We start from the raw sequence: 23,058 nt of genomic DNA on the forward strand, positions 1-23,058 counted from the left end.
TTTATTTATGAAAATGCCACTATGCTGAAGGCATCTATTCACCTATACAAATCATTCCTCACAGTGTTAAAACTTCACTGGAGAACACTATCCTTGTAAGTCACACATTCCTTCTCTTACAGTCATACAGAGTATGTGTTTCAGGATAGGCTGAAAGAGCAAGGTATGACTAAGAGGTATCTGCTGGTATTTTTAAGCTTGTCTTCTCATTAAAGCTGGTTAAAATGGGAATAGCTTCAATGAAAGAATTAGTTTAGTGTAAAAGAAATGTACCAAGAACAAAGCCATGAGAGAGATGGTCTCTGCTTTTTGTTCTTCTGCTATTAGACCATGACAAGAGATGTTTATAGAGTGGTGGTTATTTATCACAACCAAAAATTCTATTCATAATTATTCAGTAGTGTCCTTTGAGCAGATTTTTTGCTGATTCTATTTAGGCACAGTAAGGGGAACATTTGATTGCTTTTTTTTTTTCCATCTCTAGTGTAAAAGTCACCTCATAATTCAATTTTCTCACCTTTTTTTCTTTCCTTTTTTTTTTTTTTTTTTTTTTTTTTTTTTTTTTTCCTTTGCCATAAATACATTTTAGTATTGTATATATATTCCTCATCACAGGTAATCAAAGAACTATGTTCTAACTGGAACAGATTTCCCTTGCTACTGCTGTTTCCCTCTTAGACTTTATTTCCTGGGGATATGAATATTGTTTAACTGCTGATCCCTTAACTCAGTATTTCTATTTCTGTTTCATTAAATTAGTCTGTAGGTGAACATTAATATTATTACACACTTCCCTTCTTCCCCCAGTCAATAATCCCTCACAAGTTAACTGGTTCAGACAAGAAACCTGTAGTAGCTTTCAAGGAAAATTTTTCCTTGAAAGTTCTGGAGAAGTCATTTGATAGGATTTATACTTCTCTTATGCATCTTTACTTTCACGTCTTCAGTGGATACTTTGTTTTGGAAACACAAAGCAATCATTGATGAATCTTGGCAGGAAGTTCAAAGAAAACTGATCAAGTCTGACCAGGAAGTTGACACTGTAGTACAGCACATCAAGAGTACAAAATTTCAGTTAAACTTCTGAAGGATTTGCTGCTCAAGACAGGAAATAACCTAGTCACTAACAGTAGGGATCTACTAATTTCAAGCTAGCACAAGCTTTAGTTGAAGAGGTCATTTAAGTACAAGTTTTGTTTTAGCCACTGCTGAAAGTAGAAGAACAGAATAAGAAAAGAATGGAAGTATGTATTAAACAAAAAGGCCAACAATGTCACCAGAGGCCATTCATCTGATAGAAAAGAGTGGTAAACCTTTATCTCTAATTACTGAAAAAACATCAGAACACATCTTAGTGTTTCAATCCATGTCATTTCAATGACTTCTCAAAAAGAATTGCGATTTCTTTAATTAAGGTTGCATAATTCTCTAAAAAACAGTCAGTCTTTAGTATTATAATTCCTTGAGTAGTGTGCAATAATCCTGCATTTTCTGTCTAACTTATAATGGGAAATTTTATAATATATATATATATATATATGCCCTAAAAGTACTGTGCAACTTGTAATATCAATGCAGCAAATGTGAATTTTGCTTTTTCATGTTTATTTGGCTAGTAAAGCATAGTTTTGATTCTCTGGTGTATTAGTAATGCTGTAGATTATAGCAAAGCAAGGACTTGGGAATCCATTCCTGCAAGGGCATTTTATTACCTAACTTTGCTAGAAGCAGAGAATAAGGATGAGCCAGTATCATTTAAGAGAGATATTGTCTTTTTCAGTTTTGTATAACCTCACACCAAAATGCTGGATAGGATTCATGCGTTCTTCTTTGTACTCCACAACACATGTGAAGACACTTCTAGAAGTGTTTCATTGGCTTCAACATCTAAAAACATTACATTTTTGCCTCTTTCATTTATTAATGTAACTATCTACAATTTAGTCTATGTTTTCCCTTGTGCATTCAATGTGATTCATTTTTAATCTGTAGGATATACTTCTGTATTTTACAGGTTTCTAAAATATGGTGATTTTTCTTTGATACAGCTTTTTCCTTTGATCTTTCTCATACCAGTATGTCATTCTTATTTACTTCATTTTCCCACATAAGACTTTAAATCCACACACTTCTTTTTTGTTTTCACCACATTTCCTTCTTCCTTGCCTGCACTATCCTGATTTCACAACAGCACTTTTTAAAGTTACTTTATTACTCCCTGTTCTTTGCTTTCTTCTTCTGTAATAACACCAGTAACTGAAGAGTGCTGTATGTTGCTGTAATTTCTTTCCACCTTTCTATCACTGTTCTCTATAATCATTCATTTCTTCCTATTTGAATTCTTGAAAGATTGTACTATGCTCCTCTGATACAGTCTTGCCTAGAGCACTGCATTTAATAAACCTAGGACTACTGTAATTAAAATTTTACATTCCTAAACAGATCTTGCATTAATAATCGGCAGATGGAAGATAGTTCCATCTTTGCTGTTCAGTTCATGATTACAACCCTTTTCTAAGCCTGAATAAAGTGTCTGATTTTACCCATTTAAGCCATTCAACCAGGATCCATGCATAATAAATTTCATTTTTAAGGTTTTTCACAGTTTCCGCCTACATGTAGAGAATTTGAGAACTTTAAATTCTACTTTACTTTTAAATATATAGAAACACTAAGTCCTGCCCTACATTTTGACCTATACCTCTTTCTGTATCTTTATCAGTAGATAGGCTCAAGGTGATTTCTTCAGAAGGTATTCAAAGGAGAAAAATGAGAGTAGCACAAGATAATTCAGCTAGTCCAACTTTATGCTCAAAAGCATGGTCAACTCTGAGACTTGCTCCAGTCAGGTATGAAAACATTCAAGAGATGGCACAACCTCTCTGGGCAGCCTACCCAGTTTCTTGCGGGGTGGGGAAAGAATTTTTCTTCATGTCCAGTCTGAAGCTTTCATTACTTTTGTCCCTCATCCTTCTGCCAGACACTTAAGAGCAGCCTGATCCCAGGCCTTGCTGCTGCCAGGACATACTGAGGCCTCCTGTCCTTGTTGCCCACTGCAGCCCCAGTGCCCTTCCCATAGAGTTGCTCCCCAACTAGGCCAATTCCAGCCTGTGCCCTGATCAGGGCTTGCTCTGTCCCAAAGGCAGGGGAAGGAAGGTGGGCTTGTGACGACAGAAATCAGGTTGCATAACTTCTGTCAGAGACTTGTAGACTGTACGTACGCTCCATAGGGATGAGGCAGCAAATATGGTGTCTGCCCCCTCCCTACTCCTTCACACTATTATTTATTAGTAAGTTTCAACCAAAAAAGAAAGGAAACAAACAAAAAACCCAGCCCACGAACAAACAAAAAGAAAAGCAGCAGTGTTTTGATTTCTGAGTTTGCAGTTCCCATTCTGACAGAAAAAGCCACGGACAGATGAGATCCCTGAATGTGGCATCTCTAGGATTTGTCACTGATCTCTAGTCCCACACTGAGGCAAACTGAAGCTCACTAATCATGGTGTTTTCCAGCCAAGAATAGCACTGTTATCAGCCACATGCAGGCTCTGACCCCTAAAGGCTGCCTATTGTGAAGGAGGCCAGAAGCATCTCAGGCCGCCAGCAAGGACAATAGATTGACCTGCTCAGCCTTTGCAAATTGAAGCTGCCAGGGAAGGAAAAACAAAACAGAACAAAACAAAAAAACCACAGGTTTAGTACCACAAGCTAGCTGAGAATAAAAAAAATAAATGAACACAAAACAAATGCAAAACCATCAGAACCCTTCAACTGTCACTGGCAGAAGCAGATACCTGCAATGAATCTGATGCTGAAAGCAAAAAATAGCGTTTCAGGAAAGAAGAACTAAATGCATTTAGCCAATTAAAAAATGCTGCTGTTTTAGATCACAAATTTTATTTTCAAATAAATGGAAAGATGAGACAGTAAATGGTTGAAATGTTTCAATGAAGCAGACGTACTGTAAGGAATAGGCCAATAAAGTGCAAAAAAAAGAAGAGAAAACCTGAATCACAATGAGAGGGAAAAAATGGATATGTATTTCTGTTGTTTTTTATTTTTTAAAAAGCCACATGCAAGATAATACTAAAAGCCAAAAAGTATCGATCACAAGAAGGTTTACTTTGCACAAGAACATTTTACACACACTGTATGGCTCTCTGAAATATGCCATGTTCTAAGCACTAACTAGATTAAAATATTAGTAACACTAAGAAAAAACAAATTTCAACAAACCCAAATGTTTTCCATTGTTTCATGAACTCTATTAATGTTTGCTTTATGGTAAGGGACCTGCTTACATTTATCAAACAGCGCACATGCAAAAATTAATGGCAATCATACGCTTATAGAATGCAGACTATACAAAAAGAATAAGGTACGAGCACTGATTTAATTTCTACCCATCAGGAGTTTAAAAAGGCAAATATCATTAAATATGAAAAGTGAGAGATATGTTGCATTATGCTGACATACTGGTATTTGAGCCTTATTAAATTAATTAGTAAATTAAAATTTTTAAATTAAAAAACTGCATCCAACTCCATTACTAACTCGTCCAGTGCCTCACCAAGTGCAAATGTCTGCATTTTCTAGGCTTTGATATTTGGATAACTCAACTGAAAGGTCTTTGAAAAAAGTACACATAGAGAGGTCCAACCCTTAAAATGCAAATGCAAGACATTAACCATTAACAAAGCTTAATAAATGACAGGAAGCATCATTTGGCCTTTCACTATTAATGTGTCTGTGTTTAAAATGATCTGACGCAGCTTTGCAGTTGGAGAGGAATCTTTCTGCTTTCAGACATAAACATAACTTCTTTACCATCCTTCCTTGCGCTGGCAAAAGAAACTAATCTTGATTAATTAAAGATTCTCAAACCAGAATAAATATTTTTCCTCCAATTGAGACAGCACACCCCATGGACTTCAAAGTAATAGAAAGACATGCGCCCAACACCACAGCTCAAAACACTTTTTCAGTTAAAAATTAGTGGCAGTCAAAATCCACAAGCATTACCAGAGCCCTCTGTAAGCTGAAGTTATTGATTCTGGGTAAACAGAAAATCGCATCATGCCAAAAATGCAGCCAGACCTGTGATTTTGCATTCAAATCACCTCTTCTAAACCTCTTGCTGGGCTTGCGCAGTTAACAGAAAAAAAAAATCTCTACTTGATAACTACAGTCCTGATGCTGCAAAATCAGCTTTCAAAAGGCATAATATTTTCATTCAAGCAACACTGAATATTGCAGATCTCAAAGTTAAGCAGAATGTTACTGCTCATTCACTCATGTAGAAAGAAAAACTTCAGTGTAGGACTTGAAATCCTATTCACTATCACGAGTATACGGGAGGGAAAAAAAGAAAAGAAAAAGGCACAGGTGGCTATGATTTGTACTGATAATGACCAGATTTAGTATGCTAGAATTTGTTATCATGCACTTATCTTCCTTTCTGGGAGTCACCTAGATAATTACCTTAGAAAGTAGTCACTGTGGTTTCAGAACAAGAAGAGGATCAATTTTTGACAGGTCACCATTGGAGACAATTAAAAGCAGCTGCTTCTAGCAGTCAGGGTTACACCAGTGTGCTGGCTTAGTGCAAACTATACTATCAATCCATAACGTAAATATCTTTTGAGGACTGAATTAATGTTTGATTGAATGAACTCAGGCATTTTACAAATTAGAGCAAGCAAAATCCTTAGAGTTATCAGAGATTAATTTAAATAATGGCAAGGACGTGAGTACAAAAGCTGAAATAAGGTAGGTAGTTTGAAGCAGAGGGGGGTGCGATTATCTTCAATTCACAGCAAATTTTCCTTTTAAACAAAAAGCCACACGCAGCAGGACAGAGAGAAGATAACAGTGCAGAGTGGTTTGCATCTCCATCCCTGGCAGGCACAGCCCCAGCTGAGCTGGGAGGCAAGGGCTTTGCTACCACAGAAGCACAGCACATGGCTTCCCAGGGAACCCACACTTCCTCTGACAAACCTGAATACAGAGAGACTTGCAGGAGCTAATCCTAAATCTGCAGCTGTAATGGCACAAGCCTACTTTGTCCCAGTAAAGAAAAGCCTTCTGTCACAGACTGTTTTTGAGGGGATAGGCAAGACAGCAAAAGGCTTTTCTTCTACTTTAATCTGCATCTACCTGGTAGAAGTAAGTGTGTAATGGAGTCACTGGACACACATGAAGACCTGGTCCCTGAAGGCTCACGGTCTCAAACCACTGATAGGATCGACTGTGCTTAGTTACTTGGATGGTGCAACCAAGAGGACACATTAGGAAAGCACACAACTAGAGTGTACTTCACTGTGGTAAGACACTGGACCATGCAACCTGCAAGCTGAGCTTCCCCCACTGCAACCATCTCTCTAGAGGTCTTGCAGTGAGCTTTGCTGGGCATCTGCAGACCTTGGGCATGCTCAGAGCCCAGCTCATCTGAAAATTAAGTCTTCTAGAAAGAGAAGTCTTCAACTATCTAAGTGTAAGAGTTTCTCTTAAAAAAGAAATAATAATAATAATAAATAATAATAAATAATAATAATAATAATGGTATTTCAGAAAAATTCCCTACTCTCAAGCACTGGGGCTCATAATGTCGACTGCTTGATCTCAGAACACAGGGTCAGTGCACAACTCATAGATAACACACATTCATGTCTATTAATGTGTCTCCACTTTCCTAAGACAGCTGACATACATAAGTAAATAATCAGATTTGGTCTAGATCTTTCAAACTTCTGGTGTTGGAATGCATTTGATTTTAATCCAAGCTAAAGTCTCTATTAAGGTTAGGTGATTTATGTTTGAGGCAGGAGACTGCACAATGATTTAGGCAGAGCTGGAAACAGACATGTTAATCTGCTGCGTGCATTGGGTACATTTGGATGCACCTTTAATCTGAACCCTTTGTCCTCTAGTAGGAAATGATACACGGGGAGGCCATTCAACTTAAACAACCCAATATAGATCTCTGCACAAAGTTAACTGGGTCTGGCGCTTTATGCTATGGCGTTCCCTCTGTTTGACCAAAATTAGGCAGGCAAAGTCATGAATGTTTTCACATTACAGCTAAAGCATCTGATACCTGAAGTATCCAGCAAGAGGCACAAGAGATCCTGCAAAAAGCCAGTGTCACAAACACATACCCTCTCTTATCACTGCTGTTATTAAAGCCTTGATCCTAAATTCCTGAGGGGAAAGAGATAAGGCACAACAGAAGGAAAGAAAATAACATTTGAAGGAAAAGTTCACCTTTGCATAACATCTGAAAACTTATTTCTATCAGGTACCACATAAGATGGGGCAATGTATGGCCATTGCACCTCAGCATTAATATATGTGTATCTGTAAATGTTATTGCATTTGTAGTTTGGATAAAATACAGCTACATTAGAGATACAGAAAGTGCAGTTCAGATAAATGAAACTATTGAATTTCCACATCAGTAATTCACCAGTGATCAACATTACTGACAATTTTGGAAAATGGACTTCTGTAAATGTAGACATGAAGAGTATAAAGTGATCTTTCTTTCTTATGCGTACAGATGTTTGCTTATACTTAGGGTTGATTTTGTAACACATTCTGGGGGATTTAAGTCCACTGCTTCATTCATTGTCTGTGGTCTGAAACTAACAGAAAATTAGTATTTGCAGTGAGTGTTCCAGCAACGCAGTAAAAAAGGAATTTAATTTGAAAATGGAAGGTAGGGTGGAGAGAAAACAAGACAAGCAAAATAAACCCAGTCTATGTAATATGAGAAAGACACAGCTACACAAGGCACCATGTTCACTTGTTACCCATTGCTGTAGCTCAAGCAAGTTGTTGATGGGCATGAATGGGATAGGAAAAAAAAATTTGTTCCTATTGTGGTTCCAAAGGATTTGCTTACACAAAAATTTGACAGACGTTCAGTGCCACCAAAATCACAACTACCTGAGAATTTCAAGCTTTCGTACTTACATGTTATAAAGGAAGACATAAAAGAAAAACAAAATCAAAAAGATTACACTGTGGCTTGTGTTACAGAAGCAAACAATGAAAACTGTGTGTTGCGCGTGCTGCTGCAACATATAGGATTAATAGTTACAGTACTCACAGATCAACTAAACCATCCAGGAAACTCATTTTGTGCAGTTTTTGTGGGAGTTGTTTTTTTTGTTTGATTGTTTTTAATATGTGGTATATGACCACCTCTTCCGAGCATTATCAGTTTCTCATAGCCATATTTATTTTCAGGCTATTTGCAAATGTTTGCTGTCCATCCCTGAAAGCAAAAGCATCATTTAGCAAGATCCCCTTCTATGAATATAATATAGAAGTCTTAAAGCCTCGGTGTATTTTAAAGTCCTCTGTTCATCCACTGATTCAGTGCTTAAGCATTCTCTCGTAAGGATGCTACTGTAGGTTTCGTTTAAATTCTAGTGCAGTCATCTAGGCCAAGAATCTCAGCTTTGGGATTCTTTGCCCATCACCTTCAATATGCGTTACTATGGGTACTGGAAAACCTATTACTGTACAGAGAAGAGCCACAAGAAAGAAAAGGCACATAAATCTGTAGCACCACCAGCAACTATTAAAAAAACACATAGCAAAGGAAAAGAAAATTCACAGCTGCCAGTAGGATATAATTTTGTATGGTATCTTTCTCTTTAGAGAATCTGAAAATCTTAATGCATTTAGAAGCAAAGAAGAAATGAGAGAAATCAGCATTTCCTAACCCACATATAGAACACATATTAAACATCCTTTCCTACACTTATGTCCTCTGTTGCAATATTATGGGAAGTAAATATTACTCTCATAAGAAAAGCACTCTGTCAACAAGTCTTTTTTACCACTGAACTAATCAATGAAGAAACAGCAATCTGCCCTGCAGCCTTCTGCACTCTCTAACATCTACAATAAGATTTCTACATGTTGGCAGTCAATACAGTTCAATTAATGTTTAATTCATATTTTCTTCCTGAAGCAAGATGAAAAGACAGAACATTTATCAATAGCACAGCTACAGCAAAAACAAACATTCTTTGTTCCAATATTACCATCTTCTTTTAGATGCAAGGCACTGTAGCTGAGAAAAGCCAAAATGTCATCTGTCATTTATTTTCCAGAGCTGGATTTTGTTCTGCGAATGATTAAATAAAGTGTTAGTGTACAAACATATATGGAAAGGAAATACTCAGCCAATGCAGGAGCCAAACTGAGGCAGAATGCAGCCATTTCTGTTGTTTTAAATGGAGATAATCTGGAAAAAAAATCCCACCATATTTAAGTGCATATCAGCTAAAACTTCAGTCTCAACAAAAAGCTTTATTTTTTCTCCTGTCCTGCTTATTTCTGATTATCAGCTACATCACTGGTCATCGAATTGAATGTTCACTACTCCTTAGAGGCTGGCAAAGAGCTCCCTGCTGAACTGCCATGATCCCCTCCTCGACAGCAAGCATCTGTCTTACTGGAGATACAGAGTGTGTTATCTCTATGGCTGGCTTGATTCAAACATCCAAGGCTCTAAAAATATTAGTTTAAATCTAATTCATGTCTACAGTCCACCTAATCACCCAGAAGGCTCCAGTAAATGCTTTTTCATTGTTTCCTTTTTTAGTTTCCTCTGCTTAACCGATAGACACAGTTATTCACAGTGCAGTTGTACATTAACCACTTGGACCCCGATGGGAATCAGTCATTCAGCAAGAAAGATTGTTGATGAGAGAATGCAAACCTACTACAGAAATCTTGCATAATGAACATCTTTTAACGCTCTGGTCAGCTGAGAAAGTTTAGCACAAAGAATGTTTCTGCCCATTATTCTGAAAGTTCTCGTATCAAGAGGTAGTAGATTTCAAAGAGGCAAAATAAAAAATGTTTTCTACATGGTACTGGCCCAGAAGGAATGAGGGAAAGGCAGGCAACGTTTTTATATCTTTCTCTAGGCAAATTATTTTGCATGCACATTATTATAATGTACTGAAGATACAGTCTACAGTGCATGCCAGGAGACTGAAATGCCACTCATCTAGGGTTATAATAGAAGGTACCATGTGAAATTTTGCTTACTAATCAATACTATGGAGAGTCTATGGTTTTATAGATGCCCAACAGCAGCAGTTCAGTGCTAAGGTATGCAGCAAGTACAAGCAATGGCAGACAGTTCATACCAGTTTCATACCACAGTCTGGAAACCCCACTAGAGGTAACTGCAGTCATCATGCAACACATATGACCTAGGGCCAGTCACATTTCTGTGCATCAGCCCTTCACACAAAAGGATGAACCAGGTATTTCATGTTCAAAGACACCTCACCTCATCCTTACCCCTGTCCCTCACCAAACAGTTTGGGAGCCAGCAACTAAAATATTTGGCTAAGCATGACACATGCACTCTCCAAGGTCAATGAGAGCACAGCTGAGTGTATTTTAGAAAAAGGATCTAATGCTATAAAGGAAAAACATGGTTTGTCTTGTTTTGCTTTGTTTTTACAATGGCCTGTGTACACAAAGGTAACAATATTTGGAAGACTACCATGTCTACAACAAACAGCATGGGACAATTTGCAGATGAAGGTGGAAAGACCAGCCAGACTCAAGCAACAAAATCCTACAGAAAAGACTGTGTAGGCAGTTGCAAAACTGAGAGTTCAATAAGGCAGTAAATTATACTTCTCCACATCAGGTGATGGATTTTGATTCTTTCACTTTTATCAGATTATGCTGAGTACATGAGAAAATAAAAGCAGAAAGGATGTTTCTTGTCTCATAAGCACAGTTTAGATAAGGATAAGAAGGGAAGTTGTCTTTCCTTTTCAAAAGGCAATGGACTGAGAAGGTATTGTTATTCAGCTGCCAAGAGCTCTCTCCCTTATGTATAGACATCACTGTTCTCTCTGAGATATTGTCTGATATCTTAATTGGAGGCTACCTTTCTTTCACATATGCCTATGGAGAAGTGAGACTCAGATTCACTTTTTTGCAAGGAGAAGTATTGCCATAGGTCATAGACGAGCCAGCCGATATTGCCTGTAAGGGAGTGCCAAAGCACTAATGCATACAACTTCATACACTGGCGGGCTTCAAACAGCTCCCTTTGTGCAGTCTGGGATTGTTTTAGCAAGGGAATTCCAAGGGAAGCCCAGGGCAACTTCCATCCTCTAGGGATTTCCCAGGGTAAAGGGACTTGCAACAGCTACCAAAGCAACAAGAATGAACCAAACCAAGAAGAATCCCATAGGATTGTGAGCAACTATGTGTTTCCAGTAACTCATGAGTAAGGCTTCACATGGAAAAGAAAAAGTCCAGTCCATTATATATAAATATTTCTATGTTCCATGATATTGAAATGATCCAGTCCTACTTATGGCAACAGTTGGCATAACTTTGAATGCAGCATCCCCAACTTATTCATTTCATTATTTTAATTAATCTGCTAATAAATTCAGAGTGATTTAATAAAATTTTGAACTATACTCAATTGTGTGGGAAATGTTCATTGACAATTAGGTGGGTTTGGGGTGATGGGGGGAAAGAGCCATCTGTAATTTTGATATGTTATCTACCTCTACTTACCTATCTGGAGTACAGGTCACTTTATAATATCTGTCTAGTGAAAATACTCTTGTTTGCAAACATTTGATTTACAGAAGCACTTTGAGACCCCAGTCAAGGAAGGCCCCCGTCATTAAAGTCAATTCCACATTGGCAGGCAGCTGTACAAGCAAGAGTGCATTTAAACCATATAAACCATAGCTTAAATAACATGACTTAAATGCAGTTAGCAAGAGATTAGAATAACTTTAAACTGTGATAAATAATCTAGTGCTTTATCTGTAGTTATAGGGAGGAATGTCTAATAGTACATGATGTTTTATCATATCCCTTCACTTTAAACTGATTAATTACTAAGGATGGTGCAGTTGTTCTTGTCTGCTTCCTCCCCCCACACATACCCCTCCCCATGAAGGGGGATAAAATGACCTTAATTGTTGCAGAAGGAAAAGATAATTATTTAAAAAAAAAAAAAAAAGGGGGGGGGCTCCTTTCATTTTATTTCTGATAAAACAAAATAATCCTATTCAAATTTAATCTTAACTAACCAAGTGGCTGCTAGACACCTGTGAGGTGAAATGCTTTTTTCCTTCATTTTGAAAGGATTTTGACATTTAGCTCACCAACTCAGCTGATGTTTAATTCATTTTCTTGTCTGCTAGTTAGATGAAAAGAAAGAACATTTGTCAACAGGAGGGAGGCAGCAAAATTTCAGCTTTGCACTCCAATCCTAATTTACAAGGGTACAGAGTCCCAGTTTCTGGATAAAAGATGTCTTAAAAGGGAAGCTGAAGTTGCAATTGCAAACCATAAAGAAGCTACTGGGACGCAGACATCACCGATGATAGATCCTTTAGGCAAAGTCAAATTTATGACAGAGTTAAAATGGAATATCCTGGCATGTAATGTCATCACAACACTAATGGGATATATCTGTTCCAACAAACTTCTTTCCTCACATAAAATATATTATTTTCTTTATTTCCTGTTACTCAGCTTGCTTCTAGTTCTATGCTAGTCAGGAAGCACTAACAGAGCATGTTAGAGGTGAGCTATTTTACCTACGTGCACTGCAGAGCTCTTACATGCACTACTACTGTACAGCACTGACAAAAAGATTGCAGACTTGCATGTTCTGTTAAGACCTAAAGAGGAAGAAGCTTTTTATTTTAAAGGCATTTGATTTCTCTTTCTCTTTGAGCCATGGGAAAAGCAGTTATTAATCATAGCCAGGAGTCACAGAACAAGGCACACAGTGCAATGCATATGTGAAAAGTAGACGCTGCCAGTGGAATCACAAACCCTACCTTTCCTAATTGGAGATCCCCTTCAAACAAAATGCAGGATATATGGAATGCTCTCATTTTCCGACCCATGACTCCTGTTGTAATAATTCAGGCTTTTGACAGAACTCTAAGAAGCTGAGAATCCCCAGATTCCAGTTTATTCCTCAAATGTCTGCCCTTTCCAAAAACACATTGATTTTTATAGGTATGACAAGCTGGTTCAATTCATCTCTCTGTGAAGCAACCTTTCACATCTGTGCATGAACACTAGAAGATATTTTGAGTACACCAGAAAGAGTAACAAATGCAAACTGCTGTGGGCTCATATCTTTGGTAAGACGAAATCCAGAAAGCTGTAGAACTGCTGCGATTCCTACCATATAATGACATTGCACCAGACAATACACCGCTTGATGGAAACTGCTAAGAAGCATATGAAGTACCAGGGGAGAGAAAACAAATGTGAGCAGGAATAATATAACCACTGACCTTCTGCTTGTCATCTACAATTACCTCTCACTCAGGTATTTTGATTTTACTGTAGTGGAGTCTTTGTTGATATTACAGCATAAAAATGAAGGGGATAGGAGAGAGGAGAGGGGGGATTAACCCTAAGAGGAAGGAAAATTCCTTAAAGATTTCATTTATTTTTAGTTCTTCGAACAAATCCATTTGCCACTCAATCTTATGAAAAGAGAGATAGGATCTTTACTGAAACGTTCCAGAGGAGGAAAAAATAAAATAACCCTCACCTGGAACAATCTCTACAGCCAGAATTCAAAAACAGAGGTTTTTCTCTTTGCACCCCTCACAGCCCAGTCACTGCCTGCAGTGTGCACACCACTCGTTTCCCAAACAACTATTTGATTCAACTAAACACTCTAAACATTTGAGTATTAAAGGGAAAGAAAAAAATGCCAGTGCATCCACCCAGGTTCAATGCATAACATAAGAAGACAAACAAAGGAGTTCTTTTAAGTCTCTGAACTATGCATCTCTGCCTCCTTCTCCATATTTCCCCAAGAACAGGTATAAGATCAAACATGTTGTATGTTCTGACTACACATTTGACGCTGAATCTTTCCTCTGCAGCAGTACTGCCTCTGCAGCTTCATGATAATTTTCTAGCCTGTAAACACAGCCTTAAAAATAAAACCTGATCATAAGCTCAGGCAATGCCATTTCTGATCCAGCAGCAAAATAAGAAAACAATACCACAATATTACAGATAATGAAAATAGATAGTAATGAAATTGTGAAGTCCACATTTTAACATGGGTCTTGGCCTTCTCAGGTTTATATCACATTAATATGACTAGCCATATGAGCATCTATTCACTTCAGTGAGGTGCTGAATCTAAACAACAAAGATAACAGCTAAGTGGAGCTTTGTTGAAGCATGATAACCTGTCTTCACAAAAGCACAGGTAACATGTTTATTCAGGTCTCTGCAATTACCCAAAGCCACAGTTTCCCTGTTTCCACATTTCTTTTAATGGAAGTCAGCTCCGCATCCTGAGCGGATAAAAATCATTAGTGTGCTGAGACTTAAAATCATGAAATCATAGCACAAAGACGGCAACTGAACATAAAGGGTACCTCATGGGACTGCAGGCAAGATGCTGTTGTTCACTTTCCTGCACCACTCCCAGACACCATCCATTTAATTCAAGGTAAAATAAACTGCAGGCAAAATTTCACAGCTGGGAGCCACACAATACAGACATTTTTATGCAGACCTGAGGTCCAGCTTGCTCCCAAAATTATCATGTGCCAGAGAAACAGCTTTCTCTCTTGTCAGGACACAAAGGCATTAAAAACAATAGCTGATGGGGCTGATATTCCACTGCCGTCCAAGCAGATCTTCATTGCAGCAAGGACAGCTTCTGCCAGCTTTCAAAACCAAAGCTTCTTATGCTGAAATCATTAGTCTGTATGTATTTATATATATATATATATTTTTAATTATTATTATTTTTTTTTACAGTACATCTTTCCCCTGCTTACCATCAGCCCCCGCTGTAATGTAGCATCCACCTAAACATCAGCTCAAAGAATACTGACTATCTCTACTCTGAATCTCATGGTATTGTCTGATATTCTGAAAAGTTATAAACATTAGGAGTTTCTTTGTGATCACCAAAAGAGGCTGTCTTGTTGTTCCTTGTTTTAAGTCTCTTCCACTCACTCAGGAGGGGGAAATAAAGGCTTAAAAATAAAAAGCTTAAAAAGAATTAATAATCAAAGTGGAAGAGACAAAGCTGAGCATCCAACTCATTTACTAGTGCCCACTGATATTATAAAAAAGCCAGTAAGCCGTAGGTAACTCTTCTGTCTGAGCTCTATTTATTTATTTATTTTTATTTTATAAGCCCAGCCTTGTGCCATTTTGAGTGATAGTCCTTTTTGTCTCTTTTTGCCTCCAATCTAATACCTGTCACAACCATCACATAACTGAGAGCCTTCTCATAGGCTTTAGTTAACCCACTGATCCATGGAAAAGCAGAAATGGGAGTTTGCAGAAGTGCTTTGCTTCCTGAAACCTACACAGATTGTCTATTAAAAAAAACAAACCTCTATTTGTGTATGTTTCTAGTTTTTTGCTTGTTTTTTCTTTTGATGAAGAAAGCAGCAAAGTACAATCCCAGCTACAGTAATAGCTTAACAACATTTAAATTTTAGCAGTGTTGCATGATAAAATATCCCCGGAGATTTCAGAGGGTGGGAGGGAGGACTCGAAAGAATACCAAATTAAACATCTTTGAGTCCTCAGGGAGAGAGTCAGAGGGGGAAGGGAAAAAATGTCATCTAATTTCTCCAGTCAGCATTGTCTGCAGATACAGGTTAGGAAGCAGGCCTTCTGTGGAGAAGAGAGATCGCTTTGTTAAAATGCTCTTCCCCTTGTATTCATCCTCTCTCTCTTTTTTAGTGCCTTTCATCATTTCCTCTGTTATTATAATAATCCTAATGTTTTGAAGTGTTTGTTTGTTTTAAATTAAGTCCTCTGAAATATACATTCAGACACCTTCCCACAAAGTGCCTGAACATTTGACTTAATTAAGAAAAACTACTTTTACCCCACTCTTTTCAAATAAACTACTAAATTTCACTAGTAATTAATTGAAATTATTAAAAAAAAATAAATAAAAGCAGTGGAGTTATCAAAACCTATCAGTAATCAGGTAATGGTACCATGCATCACAGCACAGGTGTCCTCTACTGATGAGGTGTCACAGGCTGATACCTTCCATCACATGTTGGAAGGTCTGAAGGCTGGGTGTACAGGCTCTGCTCTCAATTATGGTCTGCAGAAAAGCTACAGACCATAGGTTGGCTGGTTATTAATTAATTGGCAAAAAGCAATTTCTGTCTTTTCCCACCTTAATACCAGGTGACCTTCCCATTCCTCTCCCTCTTCAGAAGATAGAATTAGTCAATTAGTCTAGAAGAACTAGGAAAAAGCACAAGACACATTAAATGAACACTCACAAATGGCTACTCTGCTTGTCCACAGCATCTTGCCATGGTAGTGTGGCTTAGCATAGCTGTGCAGCACACAGGGAGGCTTGTGGCAGCCTATAGACTGTGAGCCAGTCACATTGCGAGCCATAGTCAGGGCGACGGCAGTGAGCAGAAGAGACAGGAGGAAGAGATGATGAGAACTGTGGAAGTTCGGGGTAGTCCTTAGAGAAAGGCTTCAGAGGTTGCATTTCTGATTTTTCCAATTGTCATTTTGGACCAGTGCCATGTGATGAGTCAGTGTTTGTCACTAGCGGGGTTCTGCAATGGGGAAATCTACAGCGGTATGACAGCCTGTCACCACCAGCAAAGTAAGATGGCACTGCAGAGTTAATAAGCCAGGGAGACCATAAACACAAAGAAACCAGAAATAAAGAGAGCAAGGAAGAACATGAAGCAGTAAATATCAAAATACAGGTTACTTGTGTGTGCTAAATCCCATTTCTGCACATGAAACTGGCTTTCTTGGTGATGTTCATTTTTAAACTTTATAGTCCTATATTTCAGGAAAAAAACCCTTTCAATTGCTCTCAGACACTCAAAAAGCAAAGCATATCCACATGCACAGTCCAAAGAAAGATGCACACGTACCTGCCTTATAAGGAGATCAAGTCCTAAAATATGAAGTTCAAGAAAAAAAGCTGGCTACATAATTAAAGTGCTCTCTCTAGATGAGAGAAGACAGATCCTATGATGGTTGGTCCATAAGGGCCTCAATGCAGGAGGGAAACAAGTAGGCAGATTTTGGTAGAAAGTGGAAATACGGCCCCATCTTGACAAGCTGGATTCCCTTTGGCCACTTGCTTTGATGATCTGAGCGTTCCTGATGTAAATCATGGACAGAAGACAATATGAACCATGCAAATGTGCTGCCAACAGCCAGTGCTGATCCCAGCTTGGTGTCCTGGCTGCACACATGCACTACTGTTAGATGACATGGGGCTTCAGAGACTTCCTCAGGCCTCCCAGAAGCATAGTAAATATCAAACACTGTGCTCCTCTTACTCACAAATAGCATAGCATTACCATTTTGCTCTTTGCAAAGAAGTAGAAAAATGAAAAAAAGTAGAACATGGCAATTACTGAATAGAGAATTGTCTGAAATTCCAAATATTGCTTTTCCAGCACTGTCTGTTTTAAGGTTCAGTGACAAGAAAATGTCACTCTTTAATGAGTAAATCCAAAACCATCATTTGGCCCTTATCAAAGAAGTAGAGTTTGAATGCTCAGACCACATGCTCTTAATTTTCTAATGACTCCCTCGACACTCACATAGTGATACGGCCTCTCTTTCCCAAAACTCAGCTTTTTAAATGAGTAAGCTCTTTTCTTCTTACTTTGACTCCCTCCCCCCCCCCCCCCCCCCCCCCCCCAGTCAGATCTTTTCCTACAGCATGGAAAGAGCAAAGCACCTTCCTGGTGCTTGCCAATTGCACAGTATTTCGGCCAACTATACTAAACCATGCCAGAAAAAGAAATTCCAAAGTGTGCATTATGTTCATTTCTAAACACTGTTAACTTAATTAACTATCACTTAAATGAGCGCTGATCTTAGACCTAAAGCATGTGTGATAATGTATTTTTCATTAGGCAAAAGAAAGAATTTGAAATGATCAGACCACTTGCAACAATAGAGAAGGCTTCCATCACAACACTGTATATAACGCAGACTCAGTTCATGGTCACTGAAAGTTTATATTCCGTTCGCACTTGATTATGCTCTTGTCAGTATGATTTGGATCATGAAACGTCATTTAGGCAATACTATCCACCAAGCATGAAAGCTAATGCTCTGCATTGCCAGTACCATTTAAAGTGCAATAAGACCAAGCAGTATGAAAAAAAGATTAAACAAACCAGTAAAAAGCTGTATTTAACCTGTGATGCTACTGGTAGATTCACAGACTCTGAGTGTCTGATCAATGGAATTACAAGAGGCACAAGTCCTCAGATTCCCACAACCTGCAGTCATATAACGGTTTCTGAAAAGGAAAAAAGGTAGGGAAAGGGTCTGTGACTTAGAACTGTAATAGTTTTTAATAAACTCTGATAAACACACCAGAAATAACTAGGAGACATCACATTTCAATTGGTTCTAATAATTTATTTGCAAGCAAAAAGTTATCTCAGAACTCTTTATCAAAAATAAAATGTTATACCTGGATGTGACATACACTGAGAGATAACAGTATGCAATCAAATTAATTTGGTAACCCCCCCAACAAAGCATGTACCATAAAAACTAATTACTATTACTAGAACAGAGAGGTGAACTTGGCTGTCAGAGCAGGTAGTTAAGTGGGATAATGAGTCTCTGCTCTGTGCTTGACCTGATACTGCAAAAAGTTTGCTCCCCAAAGTATCTTGGGCACTGTAAGATGTTGCTTCTAAAAATCACAGCGGGGCAAGCCTACCCTCTGTTCCTCCCACAAAATGAGCTCTTGCTCTTAAGAGTATTGTAGGACAGAAGAAGCAGCAAAATACTGTATTAAGCTGATGCCACCCACATTATGCTGCTATCTCACATCTTTTTTTCAAAAGAAAACAGAAGAGTAAAGAACTCAGGTTGGCTATCAGAAAAAACTTCTCAGTAAGAGTGGTAAGACAGTGGCACAGGCTGTCCAGGGTGGAGTCACCATCCCTAGAGTTATTCAAGAGCTGTGCAGATGTGGCACTAAGTGACATGGTTGGTGGGCATGGTGGAGGTGGACTGATGGTTGGACTAGGTCATCTTAAGGGTCTTTCCCAACCTTAATGATTTTGTGAACTCATGTATAAGCACACAGCTATATATGTCACAGAGAAAGTTATACTTACATGCTGAAACAAACAAAGAGAGGGCACTCAGTAGTTGCTCTACTGTCATTAAGGCAGATTAAAGCATAAAAACAGTCAGATACCATGACAGACCCAAAAATAAGCCCACTGATTTAAACAGAGTTGTGGTCTCTGAATGTGGGCTGCTTCATGTGTCCAGCCAGATGCTAATCTGGTAGGATTCCATTCAACTGAGAAGAAATACTTTCTTGACTCTCAAAACAGAAACATGCTGACTACAGAAGCCTCCTGCCTTCCTGCATCAGTGAGTACAGAAAAACTACGAATAGCAGCCTGATTTTTGGTTTTCCCTTATGTTTGTAAAAGGTGGGTAGAGTGATACACAAGCTGCCTTCTTCTGCAGTTTCCTCTGAAATACCGTTTGTACCATTAGGTGCTACTTATACTACTTGTTCCAGCACTGCTCATTTTGCTACTGCTCCCTAGTTATCAACATCCTTGATTTAGTCTCTGCACACTCTACACACATCAGAATACTGTTTACCAGCATCTGATCATTTGGTCAGAAATTACACTTACTTGTTTCTTAATAAAATATACCAGCATAGCTGCTTTCCTTGTAGCTCAGTACCAGCAAATGTTTGCCTTCTACTCAACCAATACAGTATCTGTTCACAGAATACACAGTACTTCAAAGCAACCCTTTGAACCTGGATAAGAACACAGCCTTCACACACAGCTTAATTGTGCCTACCAGAAGATACTTAGTTTAGCAAGAAGTCAATTTGCATACTTATAGATCTTTTCCCCTTCCAGTCACAGTATAAGAAGAGAACACATTGCTAAAATAATTCACTGTACATCAAATCAGATTTCGTTTGATGCATTCAGCCACCTACTGTCCTTAATGTATTTTCCTGGCACACGCACATACACTGCTTCATGTGAAAACATTTATACTAGCACTAATTATTTTTTTGCTCAAAGTTGGGAAAAAAAAATAGGGATGAACTCAGCTCTTCAAAAGAATCACTGTTTCTGAGTTCAGGAAAGGGAGAATTGTTATTCACTCTCAGCAACACTGGAGTCAGTTACAGTTTTACACTGAAATTACAAAGTTAAACTTAAAAAAAAATAAAACAAAAATTGGTTATCTTGTGTTAACAACTACTCAACACAGGGAAAAGCACACATCTCAAAATTTACCACAAAGAGAAAGGCAGAGGGAAAGAAATGAAAAGGTATGTAGAGTACGTCAGTAATTTACCAATGCACGAAACCCTGTTTGTTCTCTCTTCATATGAAACAATGAGTATTCAGAGCCACACAGATAATTTTACTTATCCTTCAAGGTATTACACACAGAAACCACTCCTTTTAAAAAGCCTAATCTGACAGATAAACTAGCCTTGAGAATTTGTTTACCCAGATCCGTTTCCACTGATGGCAGGACACGGGAAGAGAGCTGGCAAATATACAGTGTTCTCTTTCCAATTTTGTCTCCCTACTGGTGTTATCATTAAGGCTGAACCTGCAAACTGAGAATACCAGCCATGCTAGCATTGCTCAGAGGTTCATCAGATTCATTGTCACTGACTCACTGGTTGGCTGTTTTTTTCCCCTCTCATTTCTGGGTCAGTGAATTCTTATGTGTGGCTATTTTCCAGGCAACTGCTAACTGCAGCAGAGCCCCAACTATTAATTTAGTGCATTTCAGCTTAAAATATAATAACGTAACAGAATTCAATACAGAGTTTTCATCATTTGCATGAGCACGTGCACATATACTCAACTTCAAAAATATTACCTTGGATGAGAAAATATTCTCTTGAAGACTAAGAACTAGGAAGAACAAAAGACCACAATATAATACCAACAGGTTTCTGACCTTGAGTTGCATTGCTCATTTTCAGTAAATGTTTTCTATGAACTTGAAAAGCAGGTGTGTACTGATTATACAATGTATTTATGTATGAAAAGAACATAAAAGTGGACTTCAAAAATACCAGTGTCCTGGGATTTTACACATTCATCAATTCAGTGACTTCCTCAACAATAAACATTCCTGCAGGATAATTAAATTTCATCAGATTTCTGGAGTTACTTTATTTCTTCTGGAATTTCTTTGGAGACATTTTGAACATTTTATATGAGTTATTCAGCTACACCACTTTCCAAAACACAGAAATTTAGGCAAAACTTCATATGCTTTTAAGCAATTATCAGAGGTATAATTGAAGGTTTTTAAGTTACTTTTCTCATTAAAGAAGAGCAATCTCTCTGCTCACTGCTCAACACACTCTATATAGAAATGATATGTTTTGCCTTTTTGCTTTAGTGTTGACTTCAAGAAAGCCTACTTCAGATGGAAAAAAGAAAAGTATCAGACAAAGAGTAAAAATAACTGAGCTGCTGTAAGATAAGTATCAGTAGCATTTTGTAATGAAAGCATGTACAAAACTGACTGAAGGTAACTCATATGTGTCATCAGGTAGTTGTCCTGACCCTGAGACATATTTGTCAAGACTCCTGCCTGACGCCAGCTGCACAAAAACAATGACAAACTGAACAAGCAGTGAGCCTTGCAGCACTGCTGATGGTCGAGAAAGGAGCAGAAACAGAGATCCAGACACAAAATACAGTCAGCTGTGACCCTATATGCTGATAAATACAAAAGGGCAAGGCCTCATATTTAAACCCCTCAAATCAAATCCATGATTGCACACATGCTATGCAAGGTTTGGTCTCCATGCCCTCCAGGCCTAGAATGGTTTTTCTACAGCTGACAACCGTCCTGTTCCACCAGGTATTTACCCATTTCAAATACACAACATAGTGCAAAGTGCATATCTGCAACATAGTGCATATCTGCCACTCCCCACAACCGTATTTTCAAAAGTGAGAGGAAGAGCTATGTCATATTCAACTTGGTAGAGTCTGAGACTGCAAAACCTTCTAGAATAGAGAGGTGGAACACAATAAGATGGTAGGATTCATCCCAGCTTCAGTATTGCTCCTACTGCTCATTTGGTAAGGGGATCTAGGGCATTTCAGCTCTGCAGGCTGTAATATCTGGCTGGTGCTAGACAAAGTCTTGCCCAAGAGCCCTCTAACAGCTAGGCAGTATTTGCACCATCAACACTGGACATTCTGGTACCTCAGCTCACTCCCTAGTCCTGTTTTATTTAGTAGTACAGATGTGGTCATTGAGCCACATCTAATAACCATTTACATTAGCTGCAAATCATTCTGTTCACTTTCATGCAACTCAGGTTACTTTAAACAAACTGGAAATAGGCCAGATATAGTAAGGAACATTATTACCCTTGTTTTAGGAGAGAGATTAATCCATGTAAGAGCACTTTGCAGGAGCACTGTTAAAACTTCACCTCATCCCTCCTATTACAAAGCACAGAAATGTTGCCTTAGTGATTTCTGCACTCTTCTGAGTACCCCTTAACTATCCCAAACATATCTTTTAGAAGGCAACACAAGAAGTAGACCTAAAAATGAAACGTTGTAGAAACAACCACAACTCTTTGAGGTATGGCTACAATAGAGCTACATTAAAAATTAACAAGTATATTCTAACAAGCCCAAAGCTTCCAGTTTTTATTGCACACTCATGAAATTAGCAGTTTCTCCCTGAGTATATCCTTCTATCAGGGTAGAGCCATTATTGAAAACTAAACATTGCCTTTGATAAACAAAATTAATCTTGTTCTTTAACTTACACAAAATAAGATGCATTTTCAGTACTCTAGGCATAACATGGTGCAGCACTGACAACAAAACAGCAAGGTCCAAGGCTATAGCAAGTGAGAACTTGCAACAGCCATGGGCACAAAAATAAAGGAAAGAAGCTTACCTCTGGAGAGCCTCAGGTATACCAGGATCTCCAGTGAGATACTTACGCCAC

At 38.2% G+C, this 23,058-nt stretch overlaps 1 protein-coding gene across 2 annotated transcripts in view; it reads right to left on the reverse strand.

Annotated features, from left to right (window-relative positions):
* DSCAM (DS cell adhesion molecule) overlaps nucleotides 1-23,058 on the reverse strand; it is a 424,636-nt gene that overhangs the window by 269,237 nt on the left and 132,341 nt on the right. The gene's annotated exons all lie outside the window — the stretch shown is intronic.

Source organism: Excalfactoria chinensis, chromosome 1 (genome assembly GCF_039878825.1).
Source record: "Excalfactoria chinensis isolate bCotChi1 chromosome 1, bCotChi1.hap2, whole genome shotgun sequence".
NCBI lineage: Eukaryota > Metazoa > Chordata > Aves > Galliformes > Phasianidae > Excalfactoria > Excalfactoria chinensis.